The sequence below is a fragment of the Desmodus rotundus genome, chromosome 13 (assembly GCF_022682495.2).
Source record: "Desmodus rotundus isolate HL8 chromosome 13, HLdesRot8A.1, whole genome shotgun sequence".
Classification (NCBI taxonomy): domain Eukaryota; kingdom Metazoa; phylum Chordata; class Mammalia; order Chiroptera; family Phyllostomidae; genus Desmodus; species Desmodus rotundus.
This window is the reverse complement of record NC_071399.1, coordinates 19,163,958-19,188,743: the sequence shown is the minus strand read 5'-3', so window position 1 is coordinate 19,188,743 and position 24,786 is coordinate 19,163,958. Positions and strand designations below refer to the sequence as shown.

At 40.7% G+C, this 24,786-nt stretch overlaps 1 long non-coding RNA gene across 1 annotated transcript; it reads right to left on the bottom strand.

Annotated features, from left to right (window-relative positions):
• Positions 1-1,568: 1,568 nt before the first annotated feature.
• LOC128779828 (uncharacterized) lies at positions 1,569-18,034 on the bottom strand. The gene is made up of 3 exons (XR_008425900.1): positions 17,950-18,034; positions 5,612-5,739; positions 1,569-1,697 (listed from the first exon to the last, which is right to left on the bottom strand). It is a non-coding gene; the product is annotated as an uncharacterized lncRNA (long non-coding RNA).
• Positions 18,035-24,786: the final 6,752 nt, after the last annotated feature.

Genomic DNA, 24,786 nt, shown 5'->3' with positions numbered 1-24,786 from the left:
TGTGCCTTAAAATCTAGGGAGTGGGCTAGTATCTATCGCCTGCAAAGAGGAGAGTCTTGGCCATAGGGACCCAGAGCTGAGCTGCTCGCATAAAGCTAAGAGTCAGAGAGACTTAGTCTATCTGTGAAACAGAAACTAGGAGAACCCCGCTGGATACTGAAGGAGGCAACATGGAAGACTTCCATCCATTCAGGACCGTGTTCACAGAAAGAGTCTGAATTCAGACAAATGCCATTTGTAGGAGTGGGATCTGAATTCATAGACTCAAAGGATATGTATATTCCAAGCCAAGGCAAAGAATTCGCACTAAAGACTGATCCAGACTGTATCAGAGACAAGAACACAACCGTATTGTAAGGATGTTTTTATGGTCAAGATTTCTAGCTACACTTCTATGGAAAATGGTCATCACTGAATCTGGGTTCATAACCGAGTGTTATAAATAGATGAGGAGAGGAAGTACAATTAGAAACCATTAGGAAGCGCAAGTAGATAGAAGTAAGGGCAGCTGAAAAATTAAAAACAGTAAGTCAATATGAAAGAAGCTTTGAAAGCATTAAGTTTAAAATGATTAAAGAGACAAAGAAGAAATAAAAACCGAAGACAAATACGAGACAGTATGAAAAATTGGCAGAGTTGTAAGAATCAAAGAGAATTTCATGAATAAACAATGCAGTCAGTAAAATTAGAATATTGTGGAGGGGTTTTACAGTACAAAAATAAAACTAGTGAGTGAAAAAAATTCGAGAAAATTATCCATAATTCAGCACATAGAAGATATGGAACGTGGTAAAGATAATTAAAAGACGTGTGGGCAAGAGGGGAAAAAAAGATGCAAAACACATCAAATAAGCTTTCCTAATAGAAAAGAGAGAGAGAGAATCATTATTGAAAGGGCTAATGAAAAGGAATTTTCTAGAATTTCAGAAAGACACATTAAGAGAAGCACACCAAATCCTCTGCAGAATAAATAAAAATAAATCTATACTTAGCCATATTATAGTTACACCGTAGAACATCAAACACCAAGAAAAGAATGTAAAAACAGCTTCCTTTGTTTTAGTATAGGCTTAGCTACAAAATTTTTTTAAATGCAATGGCTTCAAAAAGATTTGAATTCATTTTCTTTTCTCATGTAGTAGTCTAAACTTTAGAGCACCTTTGTCCAAATGAAGTAAAATGCACGCCTCATATATAATTTTAAGTAGTCTAATAACCACATTTCAACAAGTAGAAAAAAATTATGTTAACTTTAATATTTTACTTTAGTTAAGGCAATATATTTAAATATTTCAATTTCAACATGCCATTAACATAAAATTATTAGGTGATTTAAATTTTTTACTAAATCTTTATATTTACAGCATATTCAACTTAGACTGTATTTTTATGGGAAATACTTGATCTGTATTTAGATTTTACAAAAGTTACTGCCAAAAAAGTAGATTCACATGCTCAAATTGTTCCAAACATTTTTAAAATTTTTCAAGTCCTAAATCAAATATCAACGTTTACCTTTATTAGTTAAGATTAAATAATATTTAAAATTTATTTCCTTAGATGTGCTTGCCACATTTCAAGTATCTGTGGTCACCTGTGGTTAGTGGATACCACCTGGATGACGCAGCTCTGCTAGTAAGTGTTCCAGAACTGGTTGCAAATGCAGTCCAGGACAGCTTCTGGAATCCTTCACATCACTGCAAATGGGGCAGAGGAAGTGGTTAGGGATCCGTCTATGGTTCTTAAGACCCCCACCCCCACCACTGGGATTGGCGTACTCCATTCCTTTGGTCAGTCCTTAGAGGAGTGTCTGACACATAGCAGGTGCTCAAATATTCATCAAAAAATAATTTTATATGGACATCTTGTTACCCATCAGTAAATTATAATCAGATTTAATAATTCTATCTTTTTCTCTGTAAAAATAAGACACCTACTATCTCCTATCTAGAAGTGGTAGGCAATTTCCTTCTCTATACAGACCTGTAATGTGTCCCTTGGATAAGCAGATGAAGTACAAATTCCTTACCATCTCTTTGAATACAATACACACTGTATCTACTTTCTGTAACAGGAATGAGCTTGCACTCAGATCTGTTGGTATATTTTAAGAGGATGTTTATTTAAAGGGATAGGGAATGCCCTCCTTTAGTAAGAGAATTCCAAAAAGTAGTTACATATGTAGACTTTTTATATTAAGTGCTGTCAGTAGCACAATCATAATATAGTGTGATCAACATAATTATTTGATCCCTATAGGAATCAAAATTCCATACAAACAATGCCACCTAGCTCTGTTGGGTATTACAGATTTGATTTTTAGACAGACTGCATAGCCAATTGTACCAACTCAAACCCACACATGAATCTGGCTATACACATTTAGTAGCAGTTTTATCTAGCTAAACACAGAATATAAAACAAAAGGAAAATTTCCACAATACTCTTTTTCTAATTCTTGTTCAAGTACAGTTGTCTCCATTTTCCCATCACCACTTCCCCCTGCTCCCCAGTACTTTCCACTTTCCTCCTCACTGGCCACAAAACCTCCTTCTCAGTAAATGCAGTAAATCTCATCTGTACTACATAACACTATGTATGCATATTTTTAAAACTTGTCTTTCTCTCGTGGTTCACAATTTCTGCCTTCCTCTGTAGTTCATGAGGTTCAGGAATGCAGGTAGCACACTGTAAGTGCCCTGATGCGCACATAAAGCACACGTAGTAATGCCTATATATCTGCACCTGGGAAAGTGATCAGGATCAAGAGGCCACGTAGATTTAAGTGTATTTTAGACGTTGAAAGTGTTCTAAAAATATGGCTTACGCTATTATTAATATAACTTGGAGGATAGATTAGATGCACTGCAATTTCCCTTATGAAATAAACTGTATTTGCTGGAAAAGTGCTGAATGTGCACGGCAGCCTGACCCCAAGCCCTCCGAGGCCAGAATTGATCTGAGCAAACCAGCGGGGAGAAATCGCTGGTTACCATGGAGAAGGCAGGATGAGGAATAGAGGAGGAGTGGATTTTGTGATTTTCTTCTTGTGATCCTTCCTCGTGACCCTCTCTGCCATCAGCCTCCGTATCTTCAACAGTGAAATGATTGCAAGTGAGATGACGGGGAATGGGGCTGTCAAATCCAAAGTGATGCAATATCTTGTCCAGCTCTGAAGGCCAACGGGACCCCTACAGGACCCTTTGGTTACTTTCATGTTGGTTTTAATGGCGGTCATAATTATAGTAGGATCTGCCCAGAAACTAGCTCAGTGTTATTCATGTAAAAGACTCATATTTTATTAAATATGGAATTGTTATCAACTGGAAATATGGAGACATTCCTGAGCAAAATGGTTTCACTGATGCAGTCATTTTTCAATTTTCTTAGTGGTGAAACTCTTTACAAATAATATCTCTGCTGATCCCTGTTATATAGAAAGTTACAAATAATGAACAACTCCCTCAGAGGAATTAAATCTTGATTGTGTGATGGGTATCAATTTATTGGTTGTGTAGTAGAATGTAAATACTGACGTTTCAACTAAAGCATCACTATAAGAGATATCAGATTTCAGTATGAATATGGCATAATTGCCATGGACAAAATTTATAAGAAATGATTGAGACCAGGTTCCTTAAATCTTGGACCCTTCAAAGGGATCAAGGATATAAGCAAGGTCAGAAAGTAGAGAATGAAAAAGGATTTGACATGTTCTTTAGGGAGAGATGTTGAACTGCTGCGTCCTCTCCTACAAGAGGGAGGGCAGCTGCTGGTGAGAAAGGTGCTAACATTTAACTCAAGTAGTAAGATGGAGCTTTGAAAGAGCTTTCTGTGTGTCCCATGAGATCTTCATAAAGGTGAAGTAACTACCCTAAGGCAACAGAAGAAATGTGGCCTCATTGAGACCCCTCTTATGCCTTCATGGTCTTTCAAGAAAAAGGGTTACAAAAGTACATCCTTGAACCAAATATGGACTATTTATGAGACTTAAATTTGGGTCATAGCTCTTTGGAATCCTGTCTCAAAAGTCTCCATGGGAACACACAAAAATCATTGACCGGGGAAAACCATCAGAGAATCAGGTGCTGAAGGGTATGTGGCAGCTTGAGCAATAAAATACACCACCTGTTTCAGGAGTTGCCAATGACTAGAAGCTCTGAAGAATCCCCTAAAGTACTAAGAGAGAGTATCTCTAACCATTGACCAAGGCCAGAGAGCTTGAAGTAGCCTAGCTAACTAAAGCCTGCCTCATCGTCTCAACCCTCAGTCCCCTAGCCCCCTAGCCAGGAGCCCCAAGTAGCATAAGTCTCTAGTGTGTGAAGGAGGTGAGTTAAAGATAAAAGAAACCATCCTAAATGTAGGTTGCAATCAACTACCCACCCAAGGAAAGGAGAGGAGGATTTTGAGTAGATGACTGAAGAAAATTTATTAATATCTTGCATTCCAGTTACCAAGAAAAAGCAATGTTCATGCTTTTTAATTCATAATCATTTAATCATCCATTACTTAAGAATGAACAGAAAAATTATGGAATATACCAGATTTGCATCTAGGGACAAAGAAAAATAATTCACCCATGGAAAAAAATGTTAATGGGTCAGGGTTGGTAAAAAATAGAATTGCATTTTTATTACATCCCGAGAGCTTCACATTCACCATATCTGTTACATTTGCAAAAGCCCTTGAATATCTCTTTGAAGCCCCTAGAAGATTAGAATCCAGAATATCAGTTTCAATTGAGGCCATTCAATAGTCATCATTTATTCAATAACCATTTTTAGAGTGCCTACATTGAGCTGAGTATTGTACTAGAAGCTTTCATCTACATTATGTCCTTTTCCCTGGTGGCAATACACACTTTCTCATGATATAAGAGACCAAGGCCCTTTCACATACTCAGTCACTAATCCCCTCAAATACACTGTGATGTAGTCAGGGCAGGGCTGTTATCTCCATCTTTCTCCAAGGAAGATAAAGCTGGAAGAGTTAGACAACTAACCAAAGATCACAGTGCTAGTGAGTTATGGAGCTGCTCCTCCTCATCAAGGCACCTGACCTGTCTCCTGGGCTCTGTCCAATACACGCACACCCAACTTTTCATCTGCCACTTCACATGCTTTTTGCAAATAGTCTGTGTAATATATATTTATAATGACTACCTTGATAAATCTCCCTTCATAAATGTCACATCCCATTCTCTTTCTCTTTTTGGGGGGGGAGGGGGGCTCTTAGATTAGCATTAGTGCAGAAGCTTTTGCTCTCACCTGCAAAGTAATTGTGATAAAAAGAAAAGTATGAAGACTATATATATATTTCTCTTTGTTTGGCTATGTAAGTATTTCCTTTGGGTGTTTTTCTAACCCATAGCTAAATATTCATTATTTTAAAGAACTCCTTTAAAAAGAGTTAGGCATCTAACACAATGCAAATTCTTAGGAAGTGATCATTTCAATTCTAGGATGTGTCAGTCACTTTTGAGCTAGTAAACCCTTCATGCCTGCATTTCCCAGGATGTTATCTGAATTAGGTGAGGTATCAATCTCCTTGGACTGCCATAACAGAATATCATAGACTGGATGGCTTAAACAATAGAAATTCATTTTCTCACACTTCTGAAGGCTAGAAGTCCAAGATCAAGGTGTCATTGTCAGAGGAGGATTTTGGTAAGGCCTCTTTCCCTGGCATGCAGATGTCCAGCTGCTACCTGTGTCCTCTCGTGGCTTTTCTTCTGTACACCTGCAGATGGGGGGGAAGACAGAGAGAGACAGAGAGGGAGAGTGACCAGTCCTATCAGATTTAGGCCCCATGCATGTTACCTCATTTAACCTTTATTACCTTTTCATAAGCCCTATCTCCAAATACAGTCATTTTAGAAATTAGGGCTTCAATACTATATGTATACAGCAGGAAAACAATTCAGTTCTTAACAGGTAGCAACTGACCCATAGGGCCATCTCCAGAATATAGTAAATCCAAGCAAATGTTCCAAACACCCAAGCTGATTTGCAGAAAAGAAGCTGATCATGGAGTTCTATTTTCAGGTATGACAAAGAAGCCCCAAGTCATGCAGATAATCTCACTAGAATTCTGTATTACATCAGTTCCCTTCTACCATTTTTACTAAAGTAAAACAGGCAGAAAGAGTCCTCTCCTCTGAAATCTCCTTGACCCAAGTAGCCTTCATTGGAAGACTCTGTGATCAAGAGAAAGTAGGTAATCCCTGCACGCAGCCATCATCTTCACGTCGCAGCCTACCATTCATAGCTGCATACATGTGACTAATCACTTACTGTCTCTCAGCCTCAGTTTTTACCTTCTAATAGGAACATCAAGGCTATTTATTTGACAGAGCTGCTGTGCAGATTGAGAGAGTGTGAGTTTCTCTCATCATCTTTCCCGCCTCACCCAGAAATGGTCCTAGAAACAATCCTTCTAGGATCAGTTCTGTACTAATGCTTGATGGACTGCATCACGGCAACTCTGAAATAATCCTCTCCAGATTAATTTCCACTAAGACGATGATGATTCTAAACACAGGAAAAAGAGGGAGGAGCAATTCATTATGTGTATCACTCACCCCGGTAGAGGTGTGTTTTGCAGAATACAGACTGAAAGACAGGAGCCCATCTCCAATTATAATTACTTTATAATGAAAAAAAGAAAAAACTAAGTATCCTCCTATCTTGTTTAGCATTGTGCCCAGTGCCTACCACAGACTGAAAATATGTTTAAAAAAATTTTTTTAAGGAAGAAAGGAAAGAGGAAGGGGGAAAAGAGGGGTGGGAGGGAGAGAGGGAGGAAGCCAGAGATATTTTTATTTTAGACACTTAATATCTAAGGTGAAATCAAACAAGGCACAAAACTGTCAACCCTGAGTCCCTCATCTAGCTTGCCGTAGATGACAAGGTACTTTTACCAAAGAAATTACTAATGTTTTTAAGAAAGTTTTTTTCTTTTTTCCATTACATTGGAGCCATATTACAAAGGAAAGTAAGACTTCAGTTTCTGGTCTGACCTGTAAAGAGCTTGGAAGTCAAACTCCCATTCTCACAACACAGAAAGTTGTAAACAAACACCTCTTCCTCAAGTCATCAGAAAATTGAGGTCTCAAGGCAAACTGCTACCCCGCAACATGGGCAACAGGCAGACACTGAGAATCACAGCTTACCAGATCAGAAGCCACAGAAGACATTTCTATTGGTAGGAGCACTTTAAAGTATAACTGGTAAATGACTGGAGGCTCAGTATGGACTACAGATGGTCATCGACTTACAATTTCTCAACTTTATGAGGGTATAACATCTACACACATACATTAGAAACCGCACTTCTAAGTGTGATCTTCTGCCGAGCTAGTGGTTGGTCGTGCGACACTCTCTCACGACGCTGGGCAGCGGTAGTGAGCTGCAGCTCTCACTCACCCAGCCCAGCAGTCTTGAGGATAAACAACCGATTCTCTCCTGGGTCGCAGGCGTTTTGTGGAGACAGTGTTTTGTGTTTTCACGTCCCATCACATCTACCGAATGCCCCGCAGTGTCTCCCGCTTGCGGTGAGAAGAGGAAGGCAATTACTCTTCAGGTGAAACTCAAGCTGATTACCCAACTGCAGGCTCCTGTAAATGTTCTGAGCACGTTTAAGGTAGGCTCCGCTAAGCGGCGATGTTTGGTAGGTCAAGTGTATTAAGTCCATTTTCAATTTACGACACTTTCAAATTACAATGGGTGTATCCTACGTCAGGAAGTGCTTGTAGTTTGAGAGTTAGAAACTCCAGGGGTGGGGGGAACTCCGTCAGAGGAGGGCCCCAACGCTTTTGTGAGTTTTACCTCCTAGTTAGCTCTACTATGTATTCAGTGAGTATAGAGTATGTGTAAGTGAAATAAATGACAGGAATATTATAAGTGACAGGAGGAATATCTTAAGAAAGGAGAGAAAGTGGAATTATATAAAGTGCTTACTTAAAACCAAAGCAAAAAAAAAAAGAGAGAGTGAAAGGGGATAAAAAGATCAAGGGCAACAAACAGATTACAGATACAAATATGGTAGATAGTAAACCAACTATATCAATAGTCACTTTAAATACAAATGGATTAAGTGTATCAATTAAAAGACAGAGACTGCCAGAGCACATAAACACACACACGCACAACCCAGCTATGTTGTCTATAAGAAACCCGCTTTAATTATAAAGACACAAATAGATTAAAAGTAAAGGGATGATGAAAGATAAGCCACTCTAACACTACTCAAAAGAAAGCTGGAATAAGTATATTAATTTCACACAAAGCAGAGTAATGTGAGAAAGGCCTTTACCAGTTCCTATTAAACTACTTAGATGGCAGAATATTTAGAACTGTAATCATAAAAAGAAACCTGGTGCATTTTATATTAAAATTGTTCTCTTGACTCCACCTTGTCCTAATGATATTTTCTCCTGCTCACATACAAGTAGTACTTTTTAGACTCAAAGTGCCAAGACAAAGGTCCTGGATAATCTGTACTGATTCCCCAGTACCTATGTCAGAGTCCAAATTTCAAACCTATGAGAATTATGACTTCCAGACATTTTCCACAACATTTTGCTCCTTCTCCTACCTGGTAGTAGCTAATCCAGAATCAACAAGGAGTGTAGAGCATGCTGCCACCAGGTGGTAGCTCACACACTGCCTGGGATCCCCCTCCCTAGCATCTGAAGTCTGCTCAGAATATTTAACCTCATAGAGCCACCGGGCACCTCAGTCAGCCACACCCAACTGACAGACAGCACAGGTCAATAGGAACACTGGGAGCGAAGTCAGATCAAGAACAAATCCAGAGTTTGTGAGGCCTGAATCTTACACAACTTCGAAGGCCCCCTTTAAGAGAAAGTATACAAAATTTAGAATACAAAATTGGGGTACACACGTAAATGAGAAATAAGAAACATAAATGGTAGATACAAAATAGACAGGGGGAGGTTAAGAATAGTATAGAAAATGGAGAAGCCAAAGAACTTATATGTATGACCCATGGACATGAACTAAGGAGGGGAATGCTGGGGGGAGGGAAGGTGTAGGGCAGAGGGGCATAAAGGGGAGAAAAAATGGGACAACTGTAATCACACAATCAATAATACATATTTGTAAAAATCACTTTTAAAAAATTCATAATAAATTACAAATTTTCTTAAGCTGGCAGATGCCACAAACATCACAGAAACCCAGAAAATAACATAATATTTTCATTAATTAACCTTGTGACACACACCTGTACAATTTCCACACAATTTTAACTGCTTACTCTTTGATCACCTCTCCATCTCATAATAACATTATCAAAATAAGTTTCTACTAAGGAAATAGAAAAAATACTTTGATTATTCATATAGCATTGGTTGCTCAAAATTTCCTTTCCTTATCAATAGTCTAGAAAAGTTTTAGTGTTGCAACTCAATATTAGTGATGTCATGCATATTTTTAGAATTGCCAGGGATGAAAACATTGTTTGCAAGCTTCTTTTATATTGCATTTATTGTAAGATGTCAGGGCACTTTTAGTTTCCTTAGATAGTGAATAGTTTAAATCCTCTTTTAAGTGTCAACTCATTAATTAGTCGGACTGCCCAAAGGCGGCTCTGCTGGTGGTAGTTCTCCTAGAAGCCACCTGTGCACCAGGATGGCTGACGGTGACTCAACTGTGCATGGAAGGGTCAGATAGTCACATAAATGTAGCTCATTAAACCCAAACTAGATATGTCCTCCACTCAACTTCCCTGAGGAAAATCCCTAAAACGCCCAACAGTGATTGGGAAAGTGGGTCATTGGGAAAGTTGGAATGGAAAAAGTCCAACTGTAGTTTAAAATATCTTGCTTTTGCCATTTTTAAAATATATTTTATTATGCTATTACAACTGTCCCATTTCCCCTCCTTTATTCCCCTCTGCCTTGTATACCCCACCCCACCTGCATTCCCCTTAGTTCATGTCCATGGGTCATACGTATATGTTCTTTGGCTTCTGCATTTCCTATACTATTCTTAACCTCTCCATATCTATTTACTACCTACCATTTATGCTACTTATTCCCTGTACCTTTTCCCCCATTATCCCCCTTTCCCTCCCCCACTGATAATCCTCCATGTGATCTCCATTTCTGTGATTCTCTTCCTGTTCTAGTTGTTTGCTTAGTTTGTTTTTGTTTTTATGTTTAGTTGTTCATAGTTGTCAGTTTGTTGTCATTTTACTGTTCATATTTTTTATCTTATTTTTCATAGATACGTCCCTTTAACATTTCATGTAATAAGGGCCTGGTGACGATAAACTCCTTTAACTTGACCTTATCTGGGAAACACTTTATCTGCCCTTCCATTCTAAATGAAAGCTTTGCTGGACAGAGTCATCTTGGATGTAGGTCCTTGCCTTTCATGACTTGGAATACTTCTTTCCAGTCCCTTCTTGCCTGCAAGGTTTCTTTTGAGAAATCAGCTGATAGTCTTATGGGAACTCCTTTGTAGGTAACTGCCTCCATTTCTCGTGCTGCTTTTAAGATTCTCTCCTTATCTTTCATCTTGAGTAATGTAATGATGATGTGCCTTGATGTGTCTTCCTTGGGTCCAACGTCTTTGGGACTCTGTGAGCTTTCTGAACTTTCTGGAAGTTTATTTCCTTTGCCAGATTAGGGAAGTTCTTCATTAATTTTTCAAATAAGTTTTCAATTTCTTGCTCTTCCTCTTCTCCTTCTGGCACCCCTATTATTCAGATGTTGAAATATTTAAAGCTGTCCCAGGAGTTCCTAAGCCTCTCCTCATTTTTTTGAATTCCTGTTTCTTCATTCTGTTCTGGTCAAATATTTCTTTCTTTCTTCTGGTCCAACCCGTTGATTTGAGTCCCAGTTTCCTTTCCATCACTGTTAGTTCCCTATACATTTTCCTTCATTTCACTTTTCATAGCCTTCATTTTTCCCTCTATTTTGCAACCATACTCAACCAATTCTGTGAGTATGCTGATTACCAATGTTTTGAACTATGCACCTGATAGGTTGGCAATCTCTTCCTTGCTTAGTTGTGTTTTTTCTGGAGATTTGATCTGTTCTTTCATTTGGGCCTTTTGTTTGTTTGTTTGTTTTTTGTCTCAGCCCCCCTGTTGCATAGTAAGGGGCAGAGCCTTAGGTATTCACCAGGGCAGGGCAACCCATGTCCCTGCATTGTGGCACTGTATGTGGGGGAGGGGTCTGAGAGGGAACAATGCCATTTGGTCAGCTCTCTGTCAGCTTTCAATCACTTCCCCCACTACCCACAAGCAAATTGGGCCCTTCTGGTGCTGAATCTCAGGTGGATGGGTTTGTGTACGTTCTAGGACCCCATGGGTCTCTCCAATGAGCTCTCCTGTGAGGCTGGGTGTTTCTCCCACCATCTCAACCCCCACAGGTGTTTTCAGTCAGAGGTTTGGAGGCCTTATTTTCCCACACTGGACCCCTGGGTTGTGTGATCTGTCTCACTCCCCAGTTGTTTCTCTCGGTTTATCTGCACACCAACATAGACCACCCGGTCCACCAGCCACAGCCTCACTCAGTCTGCCAGCCACTGCCTAGTCATGAGTCCTCTCTGCCTGGCTGCCGGTCTCTGCCCCTCCTACCAGTCTGGACCAACGCTTCTTTAACTCCTTAGTTGCCGGACTTCCATACGGTTCAATTTTCTGTCGGTTCTGGGTTGTTGTTTTTTTTTTCAATTTGTTGTTGTCCTTCTTTTGGTTGTGCAAGGAGGCACAGTGTATCTACCTATGCCTCCATCTTGGCTGGAAGTTGAATTCCTGCTCTTGCCAATTTTATAGAGCGTCGAGCCAGCCTTGTGAACACATTGCTGGGGCCTTGGATAGGCTTTATTAGCTTCATGATGTGTCCTCTTCTAGATCAGAATTCAGCCTAATGCCATTTTCATGGAAACAGAATGATGTGGGTGTGTGCTTCCGTGTGGCCAAGAGAATGAAGGTGGGTTCAGGGATATCTTTACTCTTGATCTGCTGGCAAAGGAATAACTTTATATCCTTTAAAATAGCCAGGTCTAATGTTTTTTCTCCGTAATCATAATCCTTCTCAAACTCCTCCCTGTGGAGTCCTTTAAATCCTTCCTTATTCTGTTTCACCTTTAATGAAATGAGTTTTGTTTTAAAATGCAGACTGTTGATTTCTAACTGAGGGGAGAAGAAAGTGAAAACAATGGAAATAAAAGGTCAAAAAATCCCTCAGGTGAGTCACAAAGCTATTAATTTTTTTTTAACTTCATGTTTAAGAGTTGGCTGGAAAGTGATGACAATTCGGAATGGAAAGTCACAATTCCGTGGCATGACTAGGCCTCCACACCCTGCCTGTCAATGATTTACAGAATTAGATAGCAACTGGGAAAGGGAGATACTAGCAAACCCTGCATTGGAAAAAGGCGATGTTGCACTAGTGGCGGGAAATGACAAACAGGACCAGTGGGGTGAAAGGATTTGCAGGGACAGTAACAGATCATGGCTCCCCAAGTGGAGTCCCTGAGCACATTCTGGATGAACTGCAGAAGAGAAGGGGGAAGAAATAGGCCAAGTTGGATGGAACCCTCCATGCTGTCAATCAATGGCAGAAACTCCTGGCACAAGAACAGATAGACTGTGCCCTAAATTCCACGTGAGAATGAGACTTTAGTGGGGAACAGGAGGCAGCAAAGCAAGAAAGCAATCTCTTTTCAAGAGTGACATTAACATCCTGGCACAAGAACAAACACCCTTGTTACTAAAAGCAAACAAAAGCCCCCACTAAAATCAACCCCCCCAAAAAGTCCACCCTTTCAATATTACATTCCTCTAAGATATGATAAATAAACTCCCCTTCCCCAGCCTCTGTTTTAATAAATGCTTAATAGCCTTAAGTAGGTCTGAACTTACATTCAGCAGAAGCTCCCCATAGGTAATCTATAATTTAGAAAATATATTTTAATAGTTAGAAAGGCAAGATTTAAAAATGGTGACAATAAATGTTTTTTTTAAATTTTCTTCTCTACAAGCTTTGTTGGAAGCACGGAGATTCACATTCTAAATAGAAAATTGTTTCATGGGATAATTTTCAGGGTTCTAACTTGAGAGATGAAATTACTTAGGAGCATGATTTCAGCATAGTTAAAACCTGCTTGGGAAGGCAGTTCAGGTTTTCCAGTCACCAAATGCCATGCTGTCCCAGATTCAGAGCCAAATGAGCACCTAAGTGTCACTAGGCAGTTTGAATGCTGATTGAGTAGGGATTCTATTTTAATTTTTTAAAACTGATATTTTTTAAAAGCCCCAGGGCATGCAAAGAGTAAAATATACCAATCATTAAAATATTTAAATTCACCAGTAGCAGGGATTAATAAAATATCCAAATGGAACAGTTTACAAAGAGTGGTCTCAACCTTTCTAGTGTAAAATAGCACACTCAACCCATCCAGCTCATTTTTTCTCAAGCACTTTCAATCCTCTCCCTCCAAAAGTTCCCTGCATTTCAACAAAGACATACTGAGCCTCTATTCCAGACAAGGCACTCTATGGCTATAAAGATGATCACTTCTAGTTCTCACTCTCAGTGTACTTATAATTAATGATCAAGACATTATATTCTGACTCCTGTCATTTATTTGTCCCTAACGTCTATAGGGTAAAATCATAACCCAGGGCAATTGGCCAAATACAGGCTTCACCCAGATTTTTGCTTAGCCCACCAGATCTTTCAAAAATATTTGAATTATTTGCCAATGACATTAAAACCAAACACTGATACACGTATGTACGTGCGTGCACACACACACACTAGACTGGGCCAGACTCTATCCTGCAATATGCCCAGCACTGAGTAATGACTCTCTACCTACTAGATGAGGAGCTCACCATAGTCTTCATAGTTCCCATTTTTGAACACTCAATAAGCTTTCTTTTTAAGGTATCAGGCTGGCTCATGCCCATATTTGAGTGTGCAACCTGTGCTATAATGTTGCAAACAAAATGCAGTGGGAATATACAGAATGGACAGGCAGTTGGTGAGCAGAAGGAAACAGGGGCCATATGGGAAGAGGCAGCATGTGAGTCAGATGTTGACAAAGCCCCTGGTGGAAGTGGAGGAAAAGGACATTCTAAAGGAACGGACCACTTAGGTCACACAGCGAGGTAGGGAAGGGCAAAGGATATTGTCTGGTAGTCTGGTATGGTTGCATGACCCACATATATGATGGGAGATTCAAATAAAACTGGGAGGGAAGACATCACCCAGAGAATGGGATGCCTCAGCTACAGTTTGATAACTTAAATTTTAGAGTAGAAAATCTATACGCAGGACTGTTCTTTCTGGTAACTTTCCTATTAAACTGTAATAACCTATAAGTGTCCCTTGAGTTACTGTGACAACTATCCCCAAACAGCAGAATCCTTGTTCTTAATTGTATTCTCTGTCCCTTCTGCAGTGTGAACTCATCAATAACATCACATTCAACCAACAGTTCAGAACACCAAGAAGCCCTTTCCTCCAGGGTACAGACGGAATATGGATGTAGTGGGGAGGGTATTGAACTTCCTGTCAGAAGACTACGGCTCTCTTATCAAAGCTCCGCCACTTACTGTGTGCTCTTGAGCAAGTAGTCGACCTTTTGTGACATTTCCTATAAAATGTTGATGAAAGTAACCTTCTTCATAAGGCCCTTGTTAAAATTAAATAACACAAATAGTGTAGTCTTTGAAAGTACTTTGCAAACGCTGAAATGTAATGCAAATAAAAATTATTATATTATTAGTATAAACATTGGGTTGGTCAGATTCCAGTCCTTTCTTAGAGGAGTTCTTTGCCTTTTGTTCTCCCCGAGAAGACTGTTAATTTCTTATAATTTCAGTCCACACCTTGGCCCCTTTTATTTTATTAATGTGGCCTTTGAAGAGTCATACTGAGTTGGTTCTGTTTATGACATCCCAGGGTGTGGACCTAACTGCTGGTTTTGGCTGGTTTCCAGTAACCTAGGCCCATTGTCCTTTCCCCCAATGACCTACATATCTACTCAAATTCATTTTTTATAAGCTTCTAGCACAACAAAATGCAAAGCTCTCCTCTTCTTGATTCAGCCTTTGTCCACGTAATTCTTAGTTTTGCTAATAATGCTCAAATCTCTTTAACTTATTCTCAGGTACCCAAGATTAAGTGCTGGATAAAAATTATTGCAATAATTGATAGATAAAAACACAAGGGAGATACCTCAGGCCAGTTTCGGGGAGAGGGCCAATAGCAGAGAGGTAAGGTGCTGCATTTGCCTGGAGGGAAGTTGCTGATACCACAAACTTTATGCCAAGTAGATAATGTTGGCCACAGAGAGCTTGAGATTTAGAGCTCAGGAAGGCTTCTGGGAGATAATGATACACAGCTGGAGCCCCAGGTGGCACTCTACCATGTTAAGGGTAAACTACATCTAAATATTTCTTCCCCCAACCAGTGAAAAACAGTGAGAGCTGCCTAGGTAGCAGGCCTGAAGAGAAGAGGGCACGTGAAAGGCAAAAGAAAACAAAGCCATCCCTAGTAGCTGCCACTGGCGCTTGGGAAGCAAAGGAAGATCTTGTGTATCATGCCCATGGTCTGGCAAGGGGAAAGCAGAGACTCCCGAACCCTGAACTTGCACCTTGGCAGTTCATTCGAAAGGTGCCTATCAGGAAAAACACAAAGACTCTCTAGTCCCACAAACAATTTCTCAAGAATAATAAGCAGCAAGCAGTCATATATTATTACCCTTCTAAGAACACAAGACCACAGAAGCATGAACAAAACCACAGACAGAAGAAACAGTTCTGTCTATTTGAACCATCAGTCTAGTAGAGGAGAATATGCGTGTTCGTAACTAAAACTTAAAACAGGGTGACTTTCAGTGGGAGAGCAGTATAGAATGTCCCTTGGGATGGGAGAATATTGTCTTCCATGCAGTGAGGCTCTGCATCGTAACCACAGCCCTACATCAGCATTGCTCCGGAACAGAGGATGCTACGGAGTCAAGCGGCAATGGAGGGGAAAAAAAGGGGGGAAAAAAGGGGGGAAAAAAGGGGGGATGGAGCCAGGTGGAGCCCAGAGGAAAGCTTATACCTGCCACTCGCTAGTGCTGGTGATGTTTCCAAACCTCAGTCTCTTCATCTGTAAAAGGGACAATGACTATTTCAAAGGGAATTTTAAAAATTAAATGAGTTGGCTTGTATAAAATTAGTAATTTCAGCTGCTTTTATCAGAATTTTTAGGCAAGAGTAAAATGACAGGTCTTACTGCTATGATACAGGGTGTTGTTTTAGAAAGTGGGTGGAAACAAATCTTCCTGCTCCAACCATGAAATCCCACCCAACTCCTGGAATCTAAAAAAGGAAAACTCAACTACCAAGTTACGCACAAAACCACCAAAGAATACATTTAAGCTCATAAATTCAAATTTCAGAAACTACGCACAAACCAATTTCCTGCTGGGTATCTCCACACTCAAAGAAAATGCCTGTAGTGAGGACAATGAGAAGCAATCCCAGAAAGACGGAAGTCTCTTTGTGATTTTAATTGGTCAGGAAACATCTGAACACAGAGAAGAGGAAACTAAACTGATTAGCCCAAAGGCCTCTGTTCAGATGGAGGCCAAGCCTTCCTCCCAACTGCAGGGACCAGTCAGGTGAGTGCAGAGCCCCCGAGATCACAGGCTCCCTCCATCTGTGATCACCGTCACTCTGCAGGAGGAGAAAGGTGAGCAGCCATCAGGATAACTCAGCCTGAGCCATTTCTAGCTGCTGCCTTTATAAATATGCTTCAATTGTCCAGAATGATTGCTTCCGATAAAGGGCAAACATACAGTTCTGACAGGGATGTCCTTACGAGTTTGTGCTGCTTGTAAACCTGTCAGAATAGATGCCTCCTTGTATTTCCATCTGTAAACCAAGCTAACAAGTCAGGTTATGTTTCAGGAAATCATTCCATGTGTTCCATTCAAAGCCAAGTTTAAAAGCTTGAGGAGGCCCCCGGGACCTGTGGTTTTAATTAACCAAGCTTCACGCTTTCCTCCAATAGAGTAAGAATTCAGCGTCTTCCACCACTCTCTGGAATCCAAACTTGCTACTCTTTTTATATGTCCTACTTCTTTAATTTTTTAAATGTTTGTTCAGTTACAGTTTACATTCCATCTTAATTTGTATTAGTTTCAGGTGCACAACATACTGGTTAGATAATCATGTACCTTATAAAGTGTTCCCCCGATATTTCCAGTACCAAACCGGCACCATACATAGTTATTACAACATTATTGACTATACTTCCTGTGCTGTACTTTACATCCCCACGACTATTTTGTAACTGCCCGTCTGTACTTCCCAATCCCGTCACCGATTTCACCCGGTTCCCCAAACCCCTCCCCTCTGGCAACCAATCTGCTCTCTGTGTCTATGTGAATCTCTTTCTAGTTTGTTTGTGTGTTTATATTGTTCTTTAAATTCCACATATACATGAAATCATATGGCATTTCTATTTCTCTGACTGACTTATCTTGATAAAACCTACTACTCTATCTGGTAGAGCTAGAATTATGAGCCGTCCCCTAATATTCCCTCTTCTGAAGCACGGACAACTAACTGGCTGCTTCCCCTAACAACACCAGGTTTCAAAGATCTCTAAGCTCTGACTGCATCTCCTCCTGCACAGCCACAGTCCTTTCAGGCCCTCATCACGTCTCACCTGGGCTAAATACAAAAGTCTCCTCACTGGAGTCCCACTTTTCAGTGTTACCCTTTTAGGAACACCTTCACCCAGAGACTGATCACTAGAAAACAGAGATTTGGCCGAGTCATTGTCTTATTTAAAGCCATTCATTGGATTCCATTGTCTTCAAGAAGAAATTCAAGCTCTTTACTATTTTACACAAGACCTTTCACGGCATCATTTTGTCTTTGTATCCCCTCTGCCCACACAGACCTTACCTGTGTCCTTATGGGGAACTGTTCCAAGTGTGGGAAATGTGGCCCAGGCCCCACTCAGAAAAGCCGGTGGGGAGTGAGATTGGCGGGCAGGACCCACGCCCACTGATAGGTTCTCCCATGGGAAATCAGGCCTGCATTGTACCTTGACTGCTATGAGGCTTGCTCTCGCTAAAGCTTCCTCACCCTGAATTGAGGCAGCAAATGTTTACTGAGTATCTTTATCTTCCTAAAATCTGAGCTAGACCTTCCAGCTATGGAGCATAACTGGTTTGACCACTTCTGCCTTTACATTTGCAAATATCCTTCTTTGATGTATTCAGCGACATCCTCTCCTTTGTCTGCAAAAGATAACCTCCCAAAACAAACCCATGCATAGTAAATGAGGACCATCCTTGATGTAATGTGCCTAGAATAACAATAAAGGCCTGTCAAGGCAAGGGTGGGGCACTCTTCTCTTGAGAGAGTGGCCGCACCGTCCGTCCCTTTTCCTTCACAGGACTCGGCGGTCCCTGTGTATTGGCTCTATACATGCCATGTAGGCTGCATGCAACAGAAATGCATCCCCAGTCTCTCACTGACCTTGGCAAAGCTACTTGCTTTTCTGCACACACAAATGTAAGAACTTTTCATGCAAACCTCATCTCGCCAATGTATACACACCCGAATTTAGCAGGTCTCTTTGAACCTATCCTGACAGTGTAGTTGAAATCTCTCATTCTCTGAAAATTTTAAGATGTTTTTGATGCCTTATATAAAACTTTAGCTGCATTGGGGCTTATCCCTTTGCATTGGTAACCATATAAACCATTCATGGTACTCCCATTTGGAAACACCTTGTTCTGAGTTCTTCACCCCAATAGCACTAGTTTAAACTCTGGGATACTGAAGATGAGAGGCAAGAGCTGAACGTGGCACGTCTCAAGACACTAATACTCAGCAGGAGGAAAATAAACCAGTTGGAACAAAGCTGTAAAGTGCCCATTAGAATGAAGGTATCCATCCCTACATTCATAGCAATGATGAGAAACTCACTCCCCACCATAAGCTCTGAGAGCAGCTTGGTTTCTGCCCTTCCAGTACTCAACACAGCAGACCAAAGCCAAGTTGTAAGAGTGGTATATATTTAAACTTAAAATGAACAGGTAGCACTATTAGGTATTTTCAAGGCCATACGACTCATATTCTGGTAGACATGGGGGTGGGGTATCCTTAGCATTCATAAAGTGCTGAGAACAGAGCTGCTTAACCAAGAGATTGGCCCACTGAACGGTGAACTCTTTATTTCATCTCCTCTGGTATAAAAGCTTCCTCTCGTGTGTGCTCCCAAAAAAGACAGAGATCGTCTTTCATTTTTGCTTATACAAGCTCCTTGAAATGGGAGAAAAGGGGTTTTTTGTTACCTAGAGGGCTTGACTGAATGAGGTAATATATTTCCTCTTTCCTCTGGGAGAGAGAAAAAGAGTTAGAAGATTATGTCTACAGAATCCTGAGTGCTTTCTGAAAGAATAACATAAAGAAATGTGGAACTAAAGGAGACTTCCAGGTTCTTCGGAGTTCAGTGATGGTGATGAGGAAAGCAGGTGAGTCAGGGCACTTCCCATCGCTGGGGTTGGTCCAAGTCTGGAAATGGGATCCATGGCCCACCTGAGACAAGGGCACCTCAGTCAGCACTCCAGGAAATGACTGAAAGATATTCACTAATTGCCACTGCAATAAAAAAGAGAGAGTAAAGTTGACCTTGAAAACATCTTTGATGTCAGTATTTCTGAATCTCCTCTTTAAAATAAATTGCTATCTTTCTAATGTTAAGCCTTGTGGTTCTAAAGCTGGCTCTAGTTAAAAGGGGAGCCCCACCTCTGGTGTATTAGTACATGAGGCATTTTCATAATCTTGTGTTTGAAAACCTCGGAATCACCAGGCATCACAGCCAATCTTACTGAGGCAAGAAATTAACACTTAGCAAAGTGTAAACTGAAATATGCTCATCTCCTGATTGATAGGTAGATGAGAAAGAGAGAGTAGATAGATAGATATGTTAAAATCTGGGGGGGATGGATTTGTCATGCATTCATCATTATATTTTCAGCCTTTTTTGTTTTCTTGATGGGCTTTCCCTGATACTCAGTTATTCCTGCTCAAAAAGGGGCAAATAAATTGAGATATGTGCTGTTGTATGATTGATTATATAAGATTATTCAGTGGCATGGTTGATTTAAGCTCAGACTTTAAGTAATTACAAAGCTCAGGTAATCACATCTTAAAATACCTGTGAGAAAGGAGTTACTAACCTGGTTCTAGGGTGAGATCTGAAGAGCAATGATTATTTATCTGCATGCTTGTAAGATTTTTATTATTTATGTCCTAATATTATATATAGTTGTAATTATAATTTTCCTGTTATATTTAGCAACATTATTTCATGTTTTCCAAGGTGATCCTAAACATTATTTCAGTAGATTAAAGTTCGTATTATCAACACCTCTAAATAATATTTATGATATTAACTTATCATGTATATTCAACACCTTAAAAATTTATTTTGTATCTAAGGTAATGGGCTCCTCATCTTTCAGAAATCTCCATTATAGGACATGGCTATCTTTGCTTTATTATAGCTTTGAAAAATCTTAGCTACAGATGTGGGCAGAAGGAATGAAGAGTGGAGGAAGTGGAAGTTCAGGAGTTCAGTTTAACACATTAAGTGCCTCCTTCCTCAAACTTTGCTTCCTTATTCAGGCCTCTTTCCTTCCAACTCCACATGTTCTCCAGGACCTCAGTTACTGTCTGTACACCGATAAATGCCAAATGTACATCTCTAGCCCAATTCCCTTGTTTTTATATACATGCTTCTCCCCACTTGGATAACCAATAGGTACCTCAATCTCAACACACGTAAAACTAAATCCATCTCTCCTTTGTTTTCCAAACTTCCTATTCTCTGTAGCTCAGTGAATGATATATTAGTCCATCTAGTTGTCCAAAGCAGAAAATTAGGAGTCATCTTTGACTCATTCTTCTCCCTAATCCCACACTCAACCAATCACAAGACTTGTCAATTCTTCCTCCTTGAAATATCTCATATTTATCCTCTATATTTATGCTGCCATTAAGTTCATACCACCATCATCTCTTGCACGGTCTGCTAATTGGTTTTGCTACCTTCATCCTCACCACATCCATCAGCCTTTATAGTACAACCTTGGACAACCTCCTTAAAAAGCAAATCTAAGTTGCCCATTATGCTTCAAACTCTCCTATTACTTCTATTGCTCTCTGGATAAAATCCTTCACCGCACAGCCCCTGCTTTGGCTCCCGGCCTCAAGCAGCACCCCTCTTCACCTTTAACTCCATGCCTTAAACACACTGTGCCCCCTAGAGTTCACCAAAAGGCCATACTTCACCTTCTTAAGGTCTGTGGGCAGCTGCTGCCTTTACCTTTGAAATATTCACTTGCCACACTTTTGCATACCTGGATAATTCAAAGTCATCCCTCAGGTGTCAGCTCAAGCAGAACTTCTTTTTAAAAAGGCATTCCTGGGGACCACCCATTGTCCCTGGCTCCTTCACCTCCAAAGCTGGACTGCCTGGCTCTGCTATGTGGCCCGCTCCATCATATCCTTATTTTACTCCCTAATAACTTATGGAATTTCATCATGGGCTGGACATGGTGCTAAATGCCTATGTGAGTTTTAATAGAGATTCTAACCTAAGGGCTTGTGGATGAAAATTTAACACATAGGCATTTTATTTGACCTCACAGGGCTTAATGTTTTATTAATTAAAGATGAATAGTATGTAAAATCAAGATATTTTAAATGAAATATCTAAATTTATAGCCGCCTTTAAATAATTAGTAGATCTGGCAAAACTGGATTCACATTTCTGAACACGGCAACAGTAAACCATACTTGAATTGTAGTGGTGCCCTGTGTGATGGCTGTTATTAGTCTGGGAGGGCTGCCATAACGAAGTATCACAGACTGGGGGGCTTAAGTAACAGAATTTTTTTTCTCACAATCTTGGGACTAAAAATCCAAGATCAAGATATTGCCAGCTGTGGTTTCTTCTGAGACCGCTCCCCTTGGCCTGCAGACAGCCACTTCCTTGTCGTGTCTTCACATGGCCTTTTCTCTGTACACATGCTTGTCTGGTATCTCCCGTGTGTCCAAATTTCCTCCTCCATCAGATTGGATTAAGGCCCACCCTAAAAGCCTCACAAATTTAAATGCTTTATCTCCAAATACAGTCATATGCTGAGGTCCTAGGAGTTACAACTTCAACATATGAACTCAGGGGGAACACAATTCCCGCCCTAACAATGGCCTTCTAATCAGCTGTACATAGTCCCTACCATACTCTCTTGTCAATAAGACAAGCTCTCTTGTCAGTAAGACAGCCAGCCCACTTCACTTGTCTGAGGTTGTATTCCTGGCCCCCATAGTCATTTCAGTTCATAAGTCTGTGCTATCCTCTCACTCTTTGGTAAACTTTGTACCGAATTAATCCTCTCCCCATGTTGTGAAATACTGACTCCAGGTTCCAAGTTCTTAGCTGATATGTTACACTACTTTTCACAATACTAACGCGTTTATCTTTTCCTTCCATAAATAAGAGTGTCTTAAAAACAGGGACGTGTTTTTATTCACCACAAGGCAGCTTCACGGTAAAGAGAGCCGGTTCTGGAGACAGGGTGTTCAAGTTTGAATCATGAGTCTCCTCCATCCTAGTTACTTTGGACAACTTCCTTCATTTTCCTACATTGCATCTGAAAGAAATGGATGTAATAGTGCTGATATTCTCAGAGCACTAAATGAGTTAATACAGGTACAGTACTCAAAACATTGCCTGACACATAGTAGTTGCTCAATAGGTGCTGGCAGTATTATTAGTACAAGGGTTTTTTATAGTATTTGTATCCATTTACTCAATAAATAATTATTGAGTCCATATTATACACCAGGCACTTTAATGAGCATGAAAATCATGCCACCCTCAGCATGCCTGATCTCATCTGAAAAATCATTTTTTTAATTAAAGAGATTAAGAGAGAGAATATTAAACATGAACTCTGAACTCAGACAGACTATAATTACATGTTTGAGTTCAAACAGCCATTTGAATATCCAATGAAGCTCCCACCAGTTATTTTCCACATACCCAGTGGCCTTTAAAACACATTCCATTATTCAGTCAACATAACCCTGGTGTTTAAAAACAAAATTAGTAGGAAGGAATTTCACAAGAAGTTTCCTAAATTTTTCTCCTCCCATGGATGCACCAAATATAAAGCTGTAATTTCCTCTGTGGGAAATCCAGAAACTAATTGAGTGACTGGGGAAAATGTAGGAAAGACAGAAAAACACTGTTGCCGTAACCCCATCCCCTGCACAGTGACACACAAGTAGAAGGAAACCCCCAACCCCCAGCTTCTCCCCGAGAAGTAAACACTTTGAGCCACACACTTAGTGTCCCAACCTTTAGGGCCTCGGCTGAAGAGTGGGTTCCTAAATCACTTAGCTTTGACAGCCAGAAGGGCTTGCATTCATGAGTCCCACAGGACTGTGGCAAACAAAAATCAGTTTTTAAATGGGTGCAGGAGCAGGCCCTGTAGCTACACACCTGGGCTTAGCACAGAGAGAGCAAACAAAAAGGCGCCCATCTCCCAGGTTCTCCCTGGAACAGGTCTGACTGCGTAGTTTTTCAACTGTTTCCAATCACCTTCGAATCTAGGTTCAGACGGCAGTCCTCCCTGGAGCCCAAAAGGGTCTGTGGGCACTGCCCCCACATTCTCCCTCTCGATCACTCCAACAGTAAAACCAATTGCCAACACGTCCCTGGAAAGAACTTGCCCATAAATCTATTGCCCAAATGTGCTGCCATGAGAGGGGTGGTCCATCAAATCACCTACTTCGAATAGCCAGCAGGGCTCAGCATCTGTGAGTCCCAAAAGGTCACATTCAACAAACGAATAAAAAGCAGTTTTCAAATAGGTGTGTGAGAACTTCCTGCAGCTATCATCCGCAGGCTCGGCGCTGACGAGGCAGGCAGCAACACCCATCTCCCAGGTTCGCCTTAGAAGGGATTTGACTGCACGTTTTCTCATCTGCTGCCTGAGCTTCTCTTTCCTAATAAGCCTGCGTGGGGAAATTGACTGGGATCCTCCTGGGACCTTGATAGAGCTGTGGTCACATCCGCCACTGTCTCTCGTGGGCTTACTCCAACAGTAAAACCAAGCTTCGAGTTTCTTCCTGCAAGATACTTGTCAACACATCTAGCACCCCAACTGCTGTGGCTGTCACCCAAAGGACTGGCTCCCAAATTACCTACCTCTGGAAGCTGCCGGGGCTTGACAATCATGAGTCTCCCAGGACCACACAAAACAAAGAAACGGTTCAATTTGGGTGTATAAGCACTACCAGTGACTATTCAATCTGGCTCAGCACAGAGTGAGGAGAAAAAAAAAAACCACCCAGCTCTCAGTGTATGCTTGATAAGGGCTAGACTAAAAAATCTAGTACTCTGACTTTTCCAGCTTCAGTCTGAAAGCCGGGTTTCCAATTAGCTTGTGCCAGGGAGGTGAAGAGTCATATAATTAGTAGTAGTCCTTTGGGAGCCTGAAGAGAGATACATGAGTATCTCCCATGCCTTTGGGACAGTGAAGGATCTTGGCATGCCTCCAACTACTGGGAGCCACTAAGAACAAAGATGGAAACTTGGACAATCACAAAGGTTTGAGAGACTACCCAGAGCTTGGGTCAGGCTGATTAAGAAGGTTCATCTCCTTTACAAGACAAGTCCTTCAATACTGAGGGAGGGGACTCTTTTATCCAATGTGC